This window comes from Cricetulus griseus, chromosome 2 (assembly GCF_003668045.3).
Source record: "Cricetulus griseus strain 17A/GY chromosome 2, alternate assembly CriGri-PICRH-1.0, whole genome shotgun sequence".
Classification (NCBI taxonomy): domain Eukaryota; kingdom Metazoa; phylum Chordata; class Mammalia; order Rodentia; family Cricetidae; genus Cricetulus; species Cricetulus griseus.
Genome location: NC_048595.1, coordinates 371089216 through 371111616, shown reverse-complemented (window position 1 = coordinate 371111616; position 22401 = coordinate 371089216). Strand labels below are relative to the sequence as shown.

The 22401-nt window shown below is 45.7% G+C and overlaps 1 long non-coding RNA gene across 3 annotated transcripts in view; it reads right to left on the bottom strand.

Moving 5' to 3' along the window:
- LOC118238408 overlaps positions 1 to 13938 on the bottom strand; it is a 29885-nt gene extending 15947 nt beyond the window's left edge. For all 3 annotated transcript variants that reach the window (XR_004768601.1, XR_004768600.1, XR_004768599.1), the window contains exon 1: positions 13636 to 13938. This is a non-coding gene — a long non-coding RNA (uncharacterized LOC118238408). The remainder of the gene's footprint in view (positions 1 to 13635) is intronic.
- Positions 13939 to 22401: the final 8463 nt, after the last annotated feature.

Here is a 22401-nt window from a genome sequence, read left to right as displayed (position 1 = left end):
AGGCCTAGGATATAGGGTGGCTAGCTGGTTCAGCAACTCTGTTCCAGGAAAAGGCTAGCCATAAAAAGTTAGATTAGAATCTTACAAATGATCTTAATGAACAGGGAGTTTCCCCTTGTGATTTCCCTCGGGACCTTTCACTGGTATTCTTGGTATTTTGGGTTGTGGTTTCTTCCCTCACTGGTAATTTTGGTATTTTGGGTTGTGGAATCTTCCTTTAAAACCCCCTATTCCCAGCCATTTGGGGTCGAAACTCCTCTACCCCTGCGTGGGATATGAGTCTCGGCCCCAGCGAGCTGGTTCCTGTCAATAAACCTCGTGTGATTGCAGCAAGGATCAGTGCTTTTTTGCAATTTGGACCCCTGGGTCCTTTTTGGTTTCGGGACAGCTGTGTACCTTCAGGGCCAGGCCCCTGGCAACTCCCACGGGCCGACAGGCATCCGGAGAGGAGCGTTTTGCCTGTTTTTCCATTTGCCTCACCCATGGGAAATGCATAAGGAACCTTTCTGGTAACAGAACCAGCAGGTGGGTAAACAGACAAAAAATAAAATAAAGCAGCTTATAGTCACCACCATCTTGGCCATGTGATCTAACCTGGGGGCTGTCATCTTGGCCATGTGACCTGTAGGCTCGCCCACTCCAGCGGCCTGTGCCAGCAAACCTGGCTGCCAGATCTTTTTGCTTTTTATTTTATTTTATTTTATTTTATTTTTTTGTCTGTGATTTCTTCTTTCACTGACTCTGTTGCTCATGGCTTGTTTACAGAATACTGTGTCTTTCCAGAGCCCTCTGTTGAAGTCTACTCTGTCTCTTTAAATCTCCTGTCTGTTTGCTACAAAATAAATCAGAGATTGCATTCTGGTTCTTCCTTTTACTGTTATCCAGTCCTGCTTGTCTCTATACCTATAATTTAACTTTATACTTATCTAACTCTATATACAACTTAAATTAAACTGTGCTAAGTCTCATATTTCTAAATTGCTATGTATCTTTAAATGATGATGAAAGTTTAAAATCATAAAGGTCTATTTCAAATTAATAAAATATTTATACCACTCAGTCCATCCTGTAAACCGTTTACAAAGGTACAGCTTTTGTTTTATTACAAAAAGGGATTTTTCTCTAACTAAAGGCAAATTTTTAACTGCTGAGATACTAAACAGACAGACAGCCCTCAAATGCTCAGAGAACATGGCATTTAAAATGTTTTGCTAAAAAGCTTTCTATAACAGAGAGATAGGCCAGCTGCTGGCGCCACCCCATTTCCTCCAAAAAGACTGATGGACACTAAAGAAACTTCATCTTGAGTCAATGACAACGCTGGTCACTGAGCAACCCTGCCCTTCGCCTCAACTGCTACAAAGTACTCCAGACCGTGGATGAGAGGACAGTGGAATCGACTTGTCCCGCATTGCTTGGGCCAATGGTAGGGAGCCTTCCTGTAGCCCGTAATCCACAAGTCACATGCTATCAGCAAGAAGGCAGGTGTCCTGCAGCCCCCTTCTATGGATGGGTGACCTTAGGGTAGCTGTCCATGCAGCCTGCCGGAAAGTCTCTGTTATTCTTTAATCATTAATTCAGGTAAAATCTTATCCTTCTCAAGAACTCTGATGCTTTTGACAGCTGGTAGTCTTGCCAGCTTAAAGCAAAACAGATGTCAGGAACAGGTATTTTAGGGTTTATCTATATGAAGATAGGAAAAATATAAGATATGAAGGTCTGGGAATATAATTATGAATGTCTGAGAATGGAAGGTATAAACGTCTGAAAATGGAAGGTCTAAGATGATAATATAAGTTATATGAATTAAAGTTATGAAGGTCTGAAAATGTAAGTTACAAAGATCTGAGGATGGAAAGGTCTAACACAATGGATAAATGCAAGTTATGAAGGTCTGAGAATGGAAGGTATAAAGGTCTGAAAATGGAAGGTCTAAGACGGTAATGTAAGATGTATGAATTAAAGGTCTGAGGATAAAAAGGCTTACGTGATGATAAAGTGAGTTGAGATATTAAAAAGAATGAAATATGTTCTGGATTTCTCTATTTCTCATGGTACTGTTTATAGTAAAGTTCTACAATGCCACTATAAGATCATAACTACAAGGTCAAGACTAAGATGCTTTTCATTGTCCTAAAAAAAAAATCTGTCAATTTAAAAATGTTAATGCTTTCAGCCAAGTTGCTTCTAACATGAATAGGCTGCTATTGTATCTAATACTTATGTTTCCACAAACTCTAAGGATTCTTTTAAGTTCCAAGGGGCTGAATTGGATCCAAACAAACAGGTCAGATTCTCTCCAATTATTCAATCTTTCCCTGGTCCCGAGATTCCCTTCCCTCAGGTTGGGACACCTCGGGAACCCCTCCCTCATCTTACAATCTTCCCCTCAAGTGACAGGACCTAAGAAAATTTTTTTTCTAAACTTAACCTTGTCCTCTGCTCTGCCAACATCTTGCCAGATCTAAGAGGCACCAGGGAGTTCCATACAGCCTGGACTTTGATGAAACAACCAGCTACCCCAGGACGTGGCAGCACCCCAACCTTCTCAGGGCCCCCAAAGATGGTTAACGACCCCCATGTCAGCAGGAAGCAGTCTTGAGAATTCAATGCCCTTATTCCTTATTCTGCCATGTCCAACACCACACCTTTTTTTAAAAAATAATAAGTAAAGGTGGGATTGAAAGGTTCAGGCATTTTGCTGGCCTGCCCCCTGTTAACTGGCAGAACAGGCAGTACCCTGGTCATCCCAGGTTTCCATGGTAACAAAATCTGCACGCAGGTGTAGAGGACCCCTTTAAAAGACAGATCCTTGCCCATTTACACTCTCTCTATATACTTCTCTCTCTACACTCTCTACTCTTCTCTGTCTGCTTCTGCTTCTCTTCTCTTCTCTCTCTATGGCAACTGGCCATGGCCATGGCGGTCAGTCATTTACCCTGTTTCTCCTCTCCTTTAGTCTCCCTACTCTGCTGAGCCTATAATAAACTGCTTAATATGTCTAATATGTCTCTTAGTCTTATGTCTCATCCACCTCTCTTTTTCTTTATATCTAATTTAAACAAAAATTTAACAGTTACTGTCATTTTTGTTTGTTTGTTTCTGTTTTTCTTTTTGTTTTTCAAGGCAGGGTTTCTCTGTGGCTTTGGAGGCTGCCCTGGAACTAGCTCTTGGAGACCAGGCTGGTCTCGAACTCTCAGAGATCCTCCTGCCTCTGCCTCCCAAGTGCTGGGACTAAAGGTGTGCACCACCACTGCCTGGCATGTTACTGTCATTTTTTAATTTACAGTTTTACTTACTATTCCGGAAAACTTTTTCTCTGCACTTCCCCTGCAATTGTTAGTTGTTGTCACTAGGTGGCAGTAGGTATACCCATGTTGTGGGCATGCAAATTTTGTTTCATTAAAACATAGTCAAGCCACCCATTGCAAATTTGTAAGCTCTCAATGTTATGTATGCATGTGCATGCATGTGTTTGTGTTTATGTATTTGTGTGTGTGTGTGTGTGTGTGTGTGTGTGTGTGTGTGGTATTGTTTTTCAAGACAGGATTTCTCAGCCTCCAAAGCCACAGAGAAACCCTGTCTCCAACTGCCCCCCCCCAAAAAAAATGACAGGGTTTCTCTGTGTAGTCTTGCCGTCCTGCAGCTCAGTCCATAGACCAGGCTGGACTTGAATTCAGAAATCTGCCTGCCTCTGCTTCCCAAGTGCTGGGATTAAAGATGTGCACCACCACCACCCAGCTTATTTAAAGATTTTTTAAAGGGGTGGTGTTGCAAAATGTTTGTGCACTGTGAAGATGGGTCTTTGCCAAGGGACCTCCTGAGTCTTTTAGTAAAGAACCGAATGGTCAATAGCTAACCAGGAGGTATAGGTGGGATTTCTGGGGAGAGAAAGGAAGAAGAGGGGAACCTAGGAGACACCAGGAGACATGGGGAGGAAACAGGAGGTGCAAGATGGAAGAGAGGTAACACCATGTTATAGAATGTAGATTAATATAAATAGGTTAATATAAGTTATACGAGTTAGTTAGGAACAAGCCTAAACTATAGGCCGAGCTTTCATAATTAATAAGAAGTCTCTATGTCATTATTAGGGAGCTGGTGGCCCAAAGGAAATTCCAACTACAGGGTAGTGGTGGCATAACAACACTTGGGAGGCAGAGGCAGGTGGATCTCTGTGAGTTCATGGCCAGTCTGGTCTACAGAGTGAGCTCCAAGACAACCAGGGCTGTTACACAGAGAAACCATGTCTTGAAATCCCCCTCCTGCTCCCATCAATTTTTTAAAAAATGTCTATGTGTGAGTGCCTGCATGTATTTATGTATACCACACAAATGTCTGATGCCTATGAAAGCCATAGGAGGATTGTGTCAGGTTCCCTGGAATGCAGTTACAGATGGTACTGTGTGTGCTGGAAATCAACCTTGATCCTCTGCAAGAGCAGAAAGTGCTCTTAACCACTGAGCCAGCACTACAGCTTCCTGCTCCACTTGTTGGTTTAAAGATGTTCACTTTGACTTTCCCCCACTAGTTAGGTAATCATGTAGCTGGCTACATGATCCAATTTTCACCTGGATTGGCGTTCTTGTGTCTATAGCTTCTTGTCTTGTTAATTTGGAACTGCCTGGCCATTATTTCAACATTTCTGTATCTTATTCTTCAGTGTGAGTATCACCATCTCCCAGAAGTCTTCTCTGAGTTCTGGTTGGATTTGGTGGCGTCCTGTATTCCTGAAACCTCTTTGCAACAGCCTTTGCTTTAATTTTAACCCTGCTAGTTGCCATTGCTCTTTTAACTGTCAGTCTCCAACTGGAGGGATATTAGCAGATGTGCCCACTGCAGACTGTCCTTGGGTTCCATCTGGGATCTAGAACGATACAGCACAGATTGCTGTCCACTCTTCTCTGACACCCCACAGCTATGGCTCCTGGGAATAAGCTATCCATCAGGGCAGAGAAGACACTGTGGTAACAGAGGTTAGTGGAGGGAACTGTGCCAGCCTTTTGGATATTTTATGAATGACTTGTGAAAGCAACATCTCAGGGCATTCTGGCCAAGTGCCAGCTGGCTACTCAGCTTCAGAGCAGCTGTTGAGAGACACCAGGCCTGATGGGTCCTCTGGTCTCTATGCAAGCTGGTGTCTGTGCCTCTGTGCCACCTGGACCTGTACAGAGAGGGGAGCACCAACACAGAAAACAGGATAAACCCCCAGAGAAATTGGGCCTTCTGCCTCTGAATCACGGTGGGAACTGGCCCTCAGTGGCCCTACCATGCAGTTCTTCTGTTCAAGCTTTAACACCATCTGCCAGGCACTGGTGAGACCATTTCTGATGAATCCTCACAAAGGAAAAATGAGCAGAGAGCTTAATGAGTGGCCAGGTATAAAGTGACAAGACAGGGGTCTGATCCCACACCCATCAAGCATGTGACCATCAGATACAGCTTCTGCCAGCTCACCTTCAGGACCCCCCTGGGTCACATTACATATCAGCCTTAGGGCTCTGGGATGTCTCTCCTCATGGCCAAAGTCTCCTGCTATACTGCTCTCTCCCATCTTCCCTATCCTGCCAGTTACCTATCCCAAGTCACCTACTCGGTCCTATTTGGTCTGGGGGCAGTAGATGTGGAATCAGGGCCCCCATGATTAAGCTCATATCCATTACTGTTAACCCCTCCCCCATCAGAGGCCTAGAGATTTCACCTGACTTGACAAATGTGTGTCTTTTGCCAGGCATGATAGTGCACATCTGTAATACCAGTGCTCAAGAAACTGAAGCAGGAATGTATGAATATAGGCTAGCCTAGACTACATACTGAGTTCCTGGCCAGCCTGAATTAGTATATAATTGCCCTTATAAAATCAAAACAAGGAAGCTGGGCAATGTAGCACAAGCCTTTTCTCCTAGCAAGTAGGAAGCAGAGGCAGGCAGATCCCAGGCAGGGAGGGAGCAGGGCTAGAAATGTGGTTCAGATTGGAGAGTTTGGAAATAGCAGCATGAGGAGGGCATCACTCTCTAAAGATGGATGAGCCAGGAGCTGGAGGAGGCCTCATATCTTGGTTGGCTTTCTTGTGCAGCTACCCCTGGGCCTCCTCCAGCTTTCTTGTTTGGTTCCAGAAATAAGTTCCCAATGGTTGCAGAGCAGTGGAGGCACATGCCTTTAATCCCAGCACTTGGGAGGCAGAGGCAGGTAGATATCTGTGAGTTAGAGGCCAGTCTGATCTATAGACTGAGTTCCAGGACACAGAGAAACCCTGTCTCAAAAACAAAATAAAACAAAACAAACAAAAACAACAAACAAAAAACAAAGGTTCCCAACAGTTAAGCTACTATATCTGCTTGTTATGCACAATGAGGAGATCATGGGGCTCATCTGGTGACCTTCCCTGGATTTGACCTTGATTCTTCCATCATCATAGGTCATAGGCTGTATCCCCAGATCTTTTGGTAACTGTGAAACATTTATAATAAAATGGAAGCTTCATGGGAAGGGCCCATCCCATCCTCCCAGGAATTCCTAGGGACCTCAGTGCCTAGCAAATATTTCCAAGTGACATACAGGACTAAGGATTGAGGTATGTGGGCTCAAGTCCTGGCTCCTACATCCTAGCTTTGTGACAACAAATCAATTCTCTAAGATGTTAAAACTACAGTCGCTCTAGCCAGGCATGGTGGTGCACACCTTTAATCCCAGCACTTGAGAGGCAGAGGCAGGTGGATCTCTGTGAGTTCTAGGCCAGCCTGATCTCCAAAGTGAGTTCTGGGACAGCTAGAGCTGTTACACAGAGAAACCCTGTCTCAAAAACCAAAAATCAAACCAAACCAAACAAACAAAAAACCAACTATAGTAGCTCTGGTCACCTGGGTGTTAGTTATAGTGTTCAAAAGAGTTCATAGGAAAAAGACCCAAAGACCAGAAAGCACTAACATTCAAGTGTAACATCAGTGTCTGGGAAAAGATGAATCAGAGCCTCCTTCATTCAGGATCACATGTACATGCACACATGTACACATACATGTATAAGGTACATAGGGCATGTACACACATCTATGCACCCAAGGCATGCACCTGTATTCACACCCACACAAGTGCATGCACACATGTAGACACATGGAGCTCATGAGCATGCATGAACATGTGCACCTGTACACACACGCACACAGAAGGCATAGATACATCTTTTAAGCCATAACAACTTGAACTTCCTCAGGCAGGCACCCAAATCAACCTTAACCCCAAGAAAGTTCCCTCTGGGTGGCATGGTGTTGATTAGAAAGCTCCTTGGGCTTCTGTATATTGTTTTGGGGAGGGAGGTGAGGGAAGCACTATGTTGTCACATTATTTATGAGGCTTGGAATCCCTCTTCTCAACCCCAAATCCACGCAGGAGTTACTTTTATATATAGCATAACAAACATGAGAGCTGGAAAACAGAGAATCGTCCAAGAAGACAGTCTGGCAGGAAGGCCTGTTGGAAGAGTCTCTCTTTCACCCTGTGCCCAGCAGGTAAGAGCCAGGAAACCAAGCCAAGCTCAGAGCTAGCTTAAGGTGGGACCAAAAGGCCAGGGCCAGGGCCAAATGGCCCCAGCCTTCTTTCCATTGTGATCTGGAAAGTAGCCATATCCAGTCAGGTCCTCTGTTCACTCACCAGCCACTGCTTGATCTTGGACTGTGCAAACCTTTGGACTCACCCCAGGGACATAGCCTGGAGCCTGTGTTGGTGAGCTCCAAAATGGTGAGCACTCCAGGGAGGGATGAAGAAGACACTGCACCTGTCGGGCACCCTCCTCCTGCCAGACACTGTGTTTGATTTCAGCCACACACTTGCCTGTGATTTCAGCTACATACTTGCTTAAATGGGTTTGACCTGTGCTGCCTTCATAAGGTATTAATAAAAACCCCTCCCTCCACTTTTTGTTTGGGACTTCTGCAGGTTAGGAAAGTGGTCTAGACATTGTGTTAGATCCCAAGACCTTGCCTTTTATTTTTCTTTAATGTATCTTTTGTTGTTGTTGTTTTGAGTGCAGGGGAAGGGGGGCAGTGTTTCGAGACAGGGTTTCTCTGTGGCTTTGGAGGCAGTCCTGAAACTAGCTCTTGTAGACCAGGCTGGTCTCGAACTCACAGAGATCCACCTGCCTCTGCCTCCCAAGTGCTGGGATTAAAGCCACAACAGCCTGGCTTCTTTAATGTATTTTTAAAAAACTGATTTATAAGTGTTTTGCCTGCATGTATGTCTGTGCACTATCTATATGCCTAGTGTTCTCAGGGTCTAGAAGAGGGAGTCAGATCCCCTGAAACTGGAGTTAGAGATAGTTGTGAGCCACCATGTGGGTGCTGGGAATTGAACGTTGGTCCTCTGGAAGAGCAGCTAATACTCTTAACCACTGAGCCACCTCTCTAGCCCCAAAAATGTATTGTAGATGGAATTTTCCTAGGGCCACCAACCAGCTCCCAAATAGTCTCTACACAGAGACTTATTAATTATGGATGCTTGAACTTAGTTTAGACTTGTCCCACTAACTCTTAACTTAATCTAATCTGTTTCTATTCATCTACATTTTGCCTTGGGGCTTTTTACCTTTCTTTCATTCTGTATGTGATAAGGAACACATCTCCCTACATGTATGTCCTACTTTCTTGCTTCCTCTGTGTCTGTCTGGCCCCTGGTGTCTCCCTGGCATTTCTTTTGCTTTCTTCTTTTCCAAGCCTAAATTCCCCCACCTACCTACTCTCCCTGCCTGAAAGTCCTGCCTTTATCTCCCTCACTATTGGCCATTCAGTTTTGTATTAGACCAATCAGGTGCCTTAGGCAGGCAAGGTAAAAATAGCAACACATTTTTACATAATTAAACAAATGCTACACATCTTTACATAGTTAAACAAATATTCCACAACATAAACAAATGCAACACATCTTTACATAGTTAAACAAATGCAACACATCTTTCCATAGTTAAACAAATATTCTGCAACAATGTATTTTGTTTCTATGTATGTGTGTTTGTCACATGTGTAGGATGTGTAGGTGCTTGCAGAGCTCAGAAGAGGGTGTTGGATCCCTTGGAACTGGAGTTAAAGGTAGTTCTGAGTACTGGGAACCAAACTCAGGTCCTCTGCAAGAGCAACAAATGCTCTTAACCACTGAGCCATCTCCATAGCCCTCATTTTTTAATTTTTGAGACAGGGTCTGACTAAGTTACTCAGGCTGACCTTGAACTTGCTGTTTTACTCTCTGTTCCCAGATCAGCAAAAAGTACTCTCTCTCTCAATCTCTCTATCTGGAGATGTAGCTAGAGTGCCTGTCTAGGGTGCATCAAGCTCTGAGTTCAATCCCTAGCACTGAATAAATTGGGTGTGGTGGCATTCACATGTAATCCCAGCACTTAGAGATAGATATAGAGGCAGGAGGATTAGAAGTTCAAGGCTGTCCTTAATTACATAACAAGTTTGAGAGCCTGTATCAGATAAAATAAATAAATAAATAAATAAAGTGTAGAGCATGTTTTCTGAGGATGATGGCTGAGGTTGTTCTCTAGATGCAGCAGGTGTGCATGCAGGCATGCACGAGCACATGCTCAGGGGCACACACACACACACACACACACACACACACACACACACACACACACGGTTGCAATCATTGTATTATCTCTTGTAGTATCTAAGTATAGGAATTTGGGAAAGGCTTTGCAACATGATTCTAGATGATTCTGGGCAGTTCTGTATGACTCTGCATTGAAAAAATTTTACACCCTTGTGTCCCAGAGGGCAGGAACTAAGCCCCAGTTGTGTAACTAGCTTCTCTGACTGTGCTCTGAGGCTGCCAGCCACTGGGATAGCCAGGTCTGGACATCAGGCAATGAGGGGCCCAGGAGTCCAAGGCCAGCTGCCAAGAAGGAAGCACTGAACAATAGCCCTCAAGAGGCCTGGCCTCTTGGAGCCAGATTTGCACTTTCAGGACAAAGGCTATTTCCTTTGTAGGAAATGATCTGCTGGGAGGGCTTCCTGTGGGAGCAGACTGAGAGGATCTAAGGAAGATGAGGTTGAGGAATCCCCACCATCCTCTTATTTCTGGGCACTGAGGTCGTTGAGGATACTAGTCTACTAACCATTGGTGTACTTTGTAAGAGACCCTGAGTTTTGAGCCTGGTTGTCAGAAGCCATGTTGGCTTGTTTCTCTATCCATGGCTACTCAAGCTTCCACCCCGGTACCTTCACTTCCCCTTCCAAAAGTGGGGGGCATGGTACCAATCTATTGTCTCCTGTGCCTCTGGGTTCCACCTTTACACAAACAACTGAGGCTTAGGAGTGACCTCAGGTCCTTCCTTAATCTCCTGGGGGATAAATAGGCAACCTCTTGAATGTGAGTACTGAGAGTGACATAGTGAAGGTATTGTTTCACTCTACCCACTGCATACAGAGTCCCTAGACAACAGTCACCAGGCTGTGCTGCTGGGAAATGGAGATGAGAAGCCCTTGGAGAGGAGATGCCTGGTTCTTGTTCCTTCCTTCTGAACAAACCAGAACTACATCAGGAAGCAGCAGGGCAAGGCAGGCTGTCAAGAACTCATGCCCACGGGAGAAGAGCCCGCCCTGGGAGCTGACCAATATATATAGTCACAGTTAGGTCTTTCTACAGTTTCATCAGCTTTAGTTCAAGCACTTCTGGTTTTACTTGGTATCCATGACCATTGGCCATCACAGGGTCTTTTTGAGACAGTATCACATAGCCTAGGCTGACCTGAAACTACTTGTGTAGCTAAGCACAACTTTGAATTTCTGATCCCCCTCATCTACCTCCAGAGTGCTAGGGTTACAGTGCCACCTTACCTGGGGATCGAATCTGGGGGCCCTTTCGTGTGCTGGAGAAGCACTCTACCAATTGAGCTATAGCCCCAGACTCCTTCACAGGTTCTTTTATTCCAACCTTTTTTTTTTTTTTTTTTTTTTTTTGAGACAGAGTTTTTCTGTGTAGCCCTTGCTGTCCTGAAACTCACTTTATAGACCAGCCTGGCCTTGAACTCAGAGATTTTCCTGCCTCTGCTTCCCCAGTACTGGAATTAAAGGCGTGTGACACTATCACCCAGCTCCAACCTTAGCTTCTAATAACTCTCAGATCAAGCATTACACTACACTATGCTACGCACACACACACACACACACACACACACACACACACACACACACACGGTCAAAGAGGTTTCATGTCTGCACCAAAGGCAGAAGTAGAGAACCAAACAGACAAGGCTTTGTCTCTGTACCCCTGTGGGAGGCTGGATAAGAAGTTTTAGTCTGTAGGCACAGTGCTGTCCAGGCAGGAAACTGTCTAAGGCAGGTCCTGGGGGCAGGCTGTTCTTCGTGTCAGTTTGAAGTGGGCTATGTATCACAGGCAGGAGAAACTACATTTGTGCTGGAGCAGACAAGGAGGTTATTTGCTATGACAATTTTCCTAGCCAAGGCTCAAGATGAGTGAACAAGTGAGAGATCAGCATCTGCCACACTCAGTCTTATGGTGCCCCTTCTTTCAGCATCCCAGCTAAGGGTGGCTACACCATTTGTTGGTTTGGAGTATTTGATAAGCTTATGGGCCTGGATTTTCTGGTATGCTTTATTTATTGATTGATTGATTGATTGATTGATTTGTATGCATATGACTGTTTTACTTGCATGCATATGTGCACACCACTTGTATACATACAGTGCCTGTGGAGGCTTGGAAAAGAGTATCAGATCTCCTGGAACTGGAGTTTCCGAGGGTTGTGAGCTGCCATGTGGGTGCTAGGAATCAAATCCAGGTCCTCTGGAAGAGCAGCCAGTGCTTTTAACTGCTGAGCCATCTCTCCAGACCCTCTGACATGGTTTGATGTTCTGGGTGCTCATTTGATAAGTCCATAGGTGGTAATACTTTCTTTTTAAGACAATTTCCAACTCACTATGTAACCAAGGATGACCTTGAGCTCCTGATCCTCCTGCCTCTACCTCCCAAGTGCTGGGATTACAGGTGTATATTACCACACCCTGTTTATGCTCTGCCAGGGTGGGAACCAGAGTTTCATGCATGCCAAGCAGGCACTCTACCAACTGACCTTTTTATCCCTAACTCATGGTAAATATGTTATTTATTTGTCTGTGCCAGATGGATTGTACTGGACAGTTGGTGGCTGTTTAAGATGCAGAGTCCTGCAGATGCCTTTTATTCCAGCACCAGGGATGCTGAGGCAGGTGGACCTCTGAGTTTGGGAGCCAGCCTGACAGGGCAACACAGAGAAACCCTGTCTCAAAAAACAAAACAAGCAAGCAAACAAAAAGACCTTCTCTCTCAAAATGGAGAGAAGGGCTGTTTTATAAAATGGACTCACTCAGGGCAAGGGGCAGCCTGGTACCAAGTGTTTTATATAATGTGGAGTAACCTAGAATAGGGCACAGTCTGATTTCAGGGAGGCACCTTATGGGCCACAGGCAAGCGGTGCCACTAAGGAAGACCGTGAGTCCTTTTACCCAGGGAGGAAGGAAAGGGTAGGAACAGTTGAAAATCCAAGAGCCAAAACAGAGTCAGCCTGCTTCCATGAAACCTGATGAGGTGTGAGAGACTGTTCATGGCAGAACATGTTATAAAAGAACCAAGTCTGGGAACTGAGATTTGGAATGGGGGCTAAGATATGGGGTAACCAGTGTTACCTGGAATATGAGGGCATTGGGTAGTCCTCAGTAAAGAGGGACTTTCCTACCAAGAAGGACCAACACATGTGGACAGAGGGAGGAAGATCCATGAATTCAAGATAGTAGTGACCTCTAAGGCTGGCAGTGGTGGCAAGGATGACCAAGGGCCCTCACATTGTTCTCACCAGGGACTCCAAGTGTCCTTATCTTATCCCAATGCATTCCTCTGGGAAGGATGGCTGGGGGAACAGGCAGGGACCCCCACAGGGAGCCAGGAGACTGCAGGGTTCAGAAAAGGGCCTTCCTACCACCTACCATCATTCTCTGTAGTTTCTTCTGCCTACAGGGCTGGGAAGCTGGAGATGATGGGGTGTGCGCGTGCGTGCGTGCGCGCGAGAGAGAGAGAGAGAGAGAGAGAGAGAGAGAGAGAGAGAGAGAGAGAGAGACTAGAAATCGGGAGGGGGGCCTGGGATTATAAAGGAGGCAGATGGCTTGGAGGAGGGGCAGGAAGCCTGTTGTTGTCACTATACAGCTGTAAAAGTAATGTAAAGTAACCCAGGAGCTTTCAGGGTCACCATGTGAAAAGAAGAAAGGAAGAAAGACCTCCTGGTCAAGCTCTTCCTGGAAGTGGGCACCCCCCCACACACACACTTTATATCTAGAGCAAGCCAGCCAGCAGCCACTTGCTTCTGTCTAGCTTCTCTCAGCCCTCTCCCACTAGTCAGGGTCAGATCATTGTCCCTATGGGAGTGGGCTGGATGGCATACCACCAAAAGATGTGGCTGTCGATGACTCCTGGTAAATGGGCCCTTCTTTGAAGAGATAGGTAGATCTCACAATGACATCTCCCTGAAACCCAATGGTACGTGTCCTTTTACAAAGAGAGAAGAGACAGGGCATAATTGAGTGAAGCAGAGGCAGCTAGAACAAGGAAGGACCCCCCATCCCCTAGGATTCCCCACCTCCATCATAGCACCTTCAGAGGGGCTCCGGAACACCTTGGTCTCAAACCTGGTTCTGGGATGGCTTAAGCCAACCAACCCATTTTGTGGTGAATTTCTCTGGAAATGAATATACCAGGAGTACAATCCAGGATCATCTTCTGTGAGCAGAAACAGATCTCCTGGATGCTTCAGCTTCTTCTGCAGGGCTGTGGAGAGGTCACAAGGAGCTTGCAGGGCAGAGGGTAGGGCAAGGACAGGAGCTGGGCAGTGCCAGAGGAAGCTGCATGCAGACCTACAGACCTCAGAGGAAGTAATCTCAGAGAAAGTGCCGCCTGTGGTCAGGAGTCTGCAGGCAAGGAGGAAGTGGTTGCTGCCCAGCCCTGGGCTGTGCCTCTTCCTCCACTACTCACATGAGTGGATCCACTCCAGCTGAAGCCTCAGTAGCCCACACCCCTACTCCTGTCCACACGCATACATAGAGTCCTCCTGAAGGCCTGCACCAGGGTTTGTAGTTTTCCTTAAAGGTAATCAATAACCTACTGGTATAAGCATTGGTCCCATAATATCAGGGTCTCTCCTTGCTGACCCCAGGTCTTCAGGGTCCTCTGTCCCTACTGAGCCAGGGACATTAAAGCTTCCTTAGGCTTCTTATCACCTGACCACCCAAGCCAGTTCTTTTTTTTCTCTTTTCTTTCTTTCTTTTTTATTTATTTATTTTTTTTTTGGTTTTTCGAGACAGGGTTTCTCTGTGTAGCTTTGGAGCCTATCCTGGCACTCGCTCTGGAGACCAGGCTGGCCTCGAACTCACAGAGATCCACCTGCCTCTGCCTCCTGAATGCTGGGATTAAAGGCGTGCGCCACCAACGCCCACCAAACAGTTCTTGAAGTCATCTGTGTACCATACTGATCGAAAGTACCACATTCCTGCTATGGGACACACATTTCCCGGTATCAAGCCACTTAGCCTTAGGGACAGGGAAAGATATTGGGGACACAGAAAGACCAGAAGCAATTAAATTGGTTCAGGTACATTGGGCTGGCCACAGATGGACAGACAGGAAGAACTGCAGAGCGGATGGCATCTGTCCCAACAAATTATGACCTGGGCCATTTTGTGGCCATAGGTGGTTCACCCTCCAAACTCGGAAACAGTATTGGGCAAAGGTCAGGACATAGTAGGCCCTTTGAGCACTCCAAGTGACTTGACTTTCCTGGCCTGCAGGAGATGAAAAGGAAAGAGAGAGGGACAAGCCTGCAGTAGATAGATGTGAGATGGGCAGGGAAAGGAATCCGTTTGAGGGCCTTTGGAAGGCAGTCCATCTCTAGCAAAGCATGAGACTGGGTGGCTTAATGGCCAGACATTTACTACCTACAGTGTTGGAAGCCAGAAGTCGACACTGTCAGAGGCTCCACAGCAGGAGGACCTTTCTTCTAGTCTATGTCCCAGGGGAGTCTTGCAACTGCACCCTCCAATGTCTGCATCTCTGTCTCCTCTGTCACATGATATCCATATGTCTCTTCTTCTTATGAGACACTGATCTTGTGAGGTTGGGAGACGACAGTGTAACTGAGACCCTATTTCCAAGCACAGACTGGCAGTCACTGCAGTGAGGGCTTCTTTTGAAGGGCATAATTCCCTTAGAGCTGGGGGAGAACAGATGGGATCTGCTGCTGACTGGAGGGTGGGAAGCAGAGGAATCTTCGGTTCCAAGGCAGTTCTGAAACATGTACGCAGGGCCTGAGGTTCCTAGCCAGCAGCCAAGGCTTCCCAGAGCTCCTGGTGAGGAAGGAGAAAGCCTAGGTCAGCCTGGTGCAGCACACACGGGCTCTGGGGACATGAAGCAGGGATATCTGAGACCTTCTAAGCAGGCAGGACAGATCCCAGGGATGTGTCAGCAGAACTAAGAATGCCCACTATGGCCTGGTTTAGCAGGCCTGTAATCTTAGCTACTCAGTAGGCTGAGGCAGAAGGGTGGCAAGTTTGAGACCAATCTGGGAAGCTTATTGGGACCCTAACTCAAAATAAAAAGTGGATTTCAAATGTAGATGAGGGCTTGTTGAGCATCTGTAAGACCTTAGGTTCAATACCTGGTACTACAAAATGACAACAGTAACAATTTTAAAATATAGTGCTATGGTAAGAAAGAAGGAAAAAGAATGTTAAGGGTAATCTCTGAAGACTGACTGACAGCTCCCAGCCTGGCCAGGCTGACCTTTCCTGAGCTCATGGCCCATGGGTACCCATCACTCAGACCACTCCTCCACTGCTACCTAATCTTACTTACTACACTGGCTCTAGTCTCCATATGACTCCTTTTCTCCTAGTCCACATCCTCTTTTAACCATACACTCTCTTAAATCTGCTACTTGTGAGACCTACTACATTCTGCTCCTACCCTTATTCCCAAGTGTCTGCTAAATCCCAGTGCCCATGGATTTAGACAGTGGATAAAAGCAAGCAGTCCTCCCCAGCCGCTAAATCCTACTCAGTCTCTGCATGAGGTTCCCGCAGTCCACCCTTGAGCCTGGCTTTACCACAGCACTGGCTTCTCAGTTCCAGAAACCCACCCCACCTGCTTTTGGGACCCTTAGGTGGCTCCCACTCAACTCTTTTGTAGCTCCCTACATCTTAAGACCCTGCTTGTTTTGTGCCTTGGCTGACCCCCCAAGCAGTTGACTTGGCTGTGTTCTCATCCATTCTGTCCAAGAGCCAAACAGAGACCCAGCATTCTGAATTTTAGGAGATGCCCTGAGTAGGCCCTGCACCTAGGTCCAGGCTAAGGGCTGTAGACAGTTCTATGGGATAAGAGAGGTGGGGACATGTTGACACTACTGGAGGAAAACCACAGCTGCTGTCTGCATATCCTGGCTGACTCTACTCCAAACAGCCTTGCTCCAACTCCTTCTGTTATGGGCTGGTCACTACCCATGGCAGGACTCCTTAGGAGTACCAGGGACAGTACCACAGATGACTTTGACAAGAGTTCACACCTACTCCAGCAGCACTCTGCATCTCTTCATGTGTCTTGATTGAATCTGTTAGTTTTCTTGCAAAGACTGAGATAATACATGTGAGTACACCTAACATAATTCCTAGCAGAAATTATGTGTGTCTAGGGAAACTACTATCCTTGGAAGGAAAGGCAAGCTCGTGGGAGCCTATGCACCTGAGGTTCAGTTTATGTGGGTGTTCACTAATATATGTACATACACAATTTTTTTGGCCTATGTTGGAAATAGATTTCTAAGATGACCTTAGAACTGGAATTATGGCTACACCGGTTGTATGAAGGGTCCCTTTCTTCTACAGATCTAAATCCCCTGTTACTGTGCTCGATCACTCTAACCTAGGGCCCTGTTTGGTTTCCTTTACTCATTGTCTCATTGTATCAGGGTAGAAAAATGTACAGTGGGGAGGGAGTTCATGTTCACCATTTTTCATTCTCATGCCACTTAAATGTCACCCCTGCTATATATGAAAGCCAGGCTGAGATGAGCACTTAGAACAGGCAACATTTGGAGGAGTGGCCTCCCAGATGGTCTGCCACTCTGGACTAGCAACTTACAGTCTGGCTTCCTTTGCTGTTGTCACGGAGTTGCTGTTGCCATGGTATTTCTGTGTGCAAGAGGGATGATCATGCATCTTGTCAGATTCTGGGACACTCATCCAGAGAGCGTCAGAATAGGGTAATGGGGAGATTGCCTGCAGATACAATAGAGCAGGCTGCAGGGTGTGGGAGAGGACCCTTCTGGGCTCCCGTATCTTGTATGTAAGAGGCTGGGGAAGAATGAAAAATGCCTAGGCCACCTCTAAACCAGAAGCAATATGGATAGATGTGCAGTACAAATTTGGGAAAAGGCAGCTGCAAGGCATGGTGGGGCCTCAGCAGCATAGGCCTGTGAGACAGAAGTCTGGGGCTCTATGTTTACAACACCTACCAGCTAGTTCCCCATGCATACATTCTCTCTCTCTCTCTCTCTCTCTCTCTCTCTCTCTCTCTCTCACACACACACACACACACACACACACACACACACACACACACACTCAAACACTATATACACTTCTTTTTCAACAAGTTTGAAACCATCAGTAGAGTACGCCAGTATACCAGTGCCCCCATGATCTAGGACTGCTTTCATGGACACACCCTGAAGTGTGTTCTGGTACTACTCTCTCAGTGTCTCAACCTTACCAAGATGACAATCATGGTTAACCATTACAATTTCCCAGAAACTGACCAAAAAAAAAAACAGTAAGTTCAAAACATCCCAAGTAAAGGTAGGATGGGTGTTGAGTAGGAAACTGAGAGACAAGGGGATGGATGATGTGGGAAGAAGGCTGCCCTTTGCGACATTCCCTGGCTGGTCAGACTCTGCAGGCAGAGCAGGGAGCAGCTTGTGCCTTGGTGCTTGGTGGGGACCACAAACTATTTATGAGCAATCTTTTGGGAGAACCTCCTTGTGTGGTCATCTGCCCATCTCACCAATCTCACCAGGTTGTTATATCCTCTAAGTTTTTCTTGTCTTGACAACTGGCATGGCAGAAAAAGACACCATCTGGAAAAACAACACATTTGTGGCTCTCTCTTGCCCCCACCCAAAGCACACTGTCCTTCTCCCTTCAGTAGCAGGATGTGACCTGGCAGGGGACAGTCTTGACCTAGCTTTGGGAGCAGCAGAGGAGCCCAACCCTAGTGTTTTCTCCTTAAATACAAGCAGAAATCTTGGCTTCAGAGCCTCTCTTGTTTCACTTGTGCCATCATCTGTCTGTAAATTAAATCTAACAAGACCTCAGTGAAGTCTATGACACCTGAAGGGAAAAAGAGAATGTGGTCTCTCTATAAACCTCTGATTGTACCCTGGTTCTGTCACCTCCTCTCAGTGCTGATGACTAGAAGGCTTGTCGGTGTGGCTGTTTGATCTGTAGGAAAAGAATCAACTCCATATTCACAGTTTTCAGCAATGGAAGACAAGTGCTTATAGCCTTGATTCAGCTTGAATGTATCAGTCTCTTCCCTATCTTGCAATTCATCACCTCTGTTTCTCTCAAGTCACAGTGATAGTCTTACCATGTACGGATACTGGGAGGAGTTTAAATGATGGGGAAGTGCCAATGTTTGGATGACTTCATCACTGCAGCTTCTTGTGGTACAACAGGGGCTTGTTTTAAGAACCGTATCACTGGAGGCTGGGGAAATGGTTCAGTTATTAAAGTGCTTGCTGTGCAAGCAGGAGGACCTGAGTTTGATTCCCAGCACCCACATGAAAAGCCAGGTGCAGCAGTGTGTGCACGTGTAATCCCAGCACTTCAGGAGTGAAGCCAGGAGGATGCTGGAGCTCACTGGCTAGCCCGTTTATCTAAATTCCTGGGCTCCAGGTCCATTGAGAGACCCTGTCTCAAAAAATAAGGTGGAGCACAATTGAGAATGAGGAAGACAGCCAACATCAACCTATGGTTGCACAAACACACATGGCATGCACAGAAAGCATGTATTTATATACTTATAGCCAAATCCTGGTGCTGTAAGGGAGGGACAAAAGGATTCCTGGGACTTGCTGGCCAGCCAGTCCATCCTAATCTGCAAACCCCAGGTGCCAGTGTGGAACTCTGTCTAAAATAAAAATTAAAAGCCAAGCAGGGGTTGTGCATGCCTTTAATGCCAGCACTCGGGAGACAGAGGCAGGTGGGTCTCTGTGAGTTCGAGACCAGGCTGGTCTACAAGAGCTAATTCCAGGACAGCCTCCAAAGCTTACAGAGAAACCCTGTCTTGAAAAACCAAAAATAAAAAAAATAAAATAAAACAAGGATTCTGGCTTAGGGGTACACGTCTCTAATATCAGCATTCTGGGGCTTGGGGGTAAAGGCAGGCAGATCTCTGAGTTCGAGGCCAACCAGGTCTACAGAGTGAGTTCTAGGACAGCCATAGCTATATAGTGAGACCCTGTCTCAAAAAATAAAATAAAATAAAATAAAATAAGGTGGAAGGTTATCTTGAGAAACAACATTCAAGATTGACCTATGGCTCCTGCCCACATGTACACTCAGATAACATACAAACAAAGATGACAGCTTTATCTCTAAGTTTATGTCCACCCTAAACAAAACAGCAAGGCACACAGCTACCAGCAGCAAAGAGACTTTGGAGAAGCAAGTACGTCTACCTGGGCTCATTGCTGTCTTGCACAAAACAAGAGGACAAACTCTGGGTGGAAATTGTTTAGTTTCAGTTAACCTATGCATTAAAATCATTATTCTTTTACCAATGAAGCTCAGTGGCATAAAGCCACTTGCCCAGTTAACATGACCAATAAAGGCATGAATCAAAATTGGGAAAAGAATTTGAGTAATTCCAGAGTCCTTATACTTTGTGCACTATGAATTTGAACAACAAAACCATGAACCACACACATATGAACATACATGAGGCTACATGTGTGTCATGGCTTGGAGTTGAAGTGATCTTGAAGGTTTGTGTGTTTAAGGCCTGGTTGCCAGTGGAAAGGTTTTTTAGATCATGGGTCTCTGACCTCATTGGTGGGTTGTAGTTCAAGATGAGAAATCTCAGCTTCCTGAAGCCATGCCTTGGCTCTGCCATCATGAATTCTAACTCTCTGGAACCATAAACTCAAATAAACTTTGATCTGTAAGTCGTCTTGATCCAGTTGTTTTTATGACAGTAATAGAAAAGTAACCAATACAAAAGGTGTATCTTGTCTTTGGTAGTGGCGAGGGCAGCTTCTTCTTGTTCTTCCTCCTCACCTTCCTCTTTCTCCTTTCCTCCTCTTCCTTACTGTCTCCCTTTCTGTCTCTGTGTCTATCTGTGTCTCTGTCTCTCTCACTGTCTCTCTGTGTTTTTCTATCTCTCTCGATCTCTCTCTCTTTCCCTCCTCCCTGACTGCTATGCAGTGAGCATCTTTCTTCTCCACCATGATGCTTTTGATTCATCAAAGCCCTAAGTGACAGGACTGATTGACCTGAGTGACTGTGTGACATAGATCAGAAACTTCCAAAACTATGAGCCAAAAGGTATTTTTATCCTTGATGCTGATCTTCCCAGGTAGTTTATCACAGCGATGAACAACTGACCAAAGTGGAGACACAACACTCACAAACATGTCTGTCATTCACAGGGTGCAGACCCAGAGAACAGTCCAGCACTTGCTGGTAATTTCCAGTCCTTTCAACCCTTCCCCCACATCTGTCACTCACCACAAACATGACACAGTTCATAAACAGGTGAAAGTCCCTGTTTTTTTCCCAATCTCTCACAGACCACCATCCTTGATGGCTCTTGTGTAACTCCCCCAAGCATCCCTACTTCTTTTCTCTTTTCCCTTTTACTCTTTCACCAGCTGTAAGACCTTAAAGAATCCACCTGGGCATAGAGTCTACCTTGAAGAATGAAGAAGAGAGAACAAGACATCGATTTAGAATTCTTTGAGAGCCAGGTGTTGGTGGTGCATGCCTTTCTTTAATCCCAGAACTCAGGAGGCAGAGGCCAGGTGGATCTCTGTGAATTGTCTGCAAGAGCTAGTTCCAGGACAGCCTTGAAAGCCACAGAGAAACCCCATCTCGAAAAAACAAAATAAATAAATAAATAGAATTCTTTGTTACCAGCAAGTGCTGGACTGTTCTCTGGGTCTGCACCCTGTGAATGACAGACATGTTTGTGAGTGTTGTGTCTCTACTTTGGTCAGTTGTTCATCGCTGGGATCACTTGAATGTCAATAATTTTGGTCTTATAATTGCATATATTTTTCTTTGTATCTGAATCTTTCTTTGTATAGTGTAATTCATTGTGAACACTTTCTGGGAAGTTTCCTTTGCTGTCTTGAAGCCACTGTAGATGCTGTCCAAGAATGAAATGCTTCTAATTCATTACTGAGAAATGCATGAATATGAACTGACTATCTAGTCTGCATGGCTGGCTCCTTCACAGGGTTCTGGTTTTGTTCAGACCTTTATACCACCCTCAGGCCCTCACTATTACAAGGCTTTATTTTTACCTTCTGTTGGTTTTTTTTTTTTTTTTGATTTGCAAATACTGGGTATTGAACATGAGGACTTACACATGCCCAGCAAATGCTCCATCACTGTGCTATATTTCCAGACCCTGTTTTTTGCTTCCCTATTTTGCTTTCTAGTGCCTGAACTGACCCTACGCAATTTGCAGTTCTATGTAAGTGATATACACACATCTGTAGCAGGCTCTATTCCTGCTCCATGTTGCCACCAATAATATTGAATGCATGAATTAGTGACCTGGTTTATTCTGAGTTGTGGCAGTGATTCACAGAAGGTCAGTTGGAGAGATCCAGCTTGACTTTCTAGAAGGCACAGAGACAGTGATTCTGGAAGCAACTGTGCTATACCCAGTGAGTCCCTGCACAGAGTTCTACCAGCCCATTTTCAGCTTATGTGGGGAAAGCAGAGTTGTCTGAGCCACTGAACTATTCAGCCTTGGTGGTGCCATGGCAGTGTCACAGAACTCACAATTTACAGGGATCAGGGAGCCAGAGGGGCAGAGAGGCTGGTGGTAGTCATGGGATGGAACTGGCAAGGGACATGTCTGAGAGAAAGGAGCTGAGAGGTAAGTTGGAGCTGGACCTCCCTTGTCTACTCCCTGCCCTTGCTCCAGGTCTTGTCTCTCTTTAGAATTCTGTGTTTATTGGCTACCAGGACCAGGGCATAGTGCACATAGCCAGGAATGTTACAAGACAGAGCCTCAGGGCCTGATCATCAGGGCTTCTAGCCCCCATGGGCAATAGAACTGATGGTGACTCAATGTCTTTAT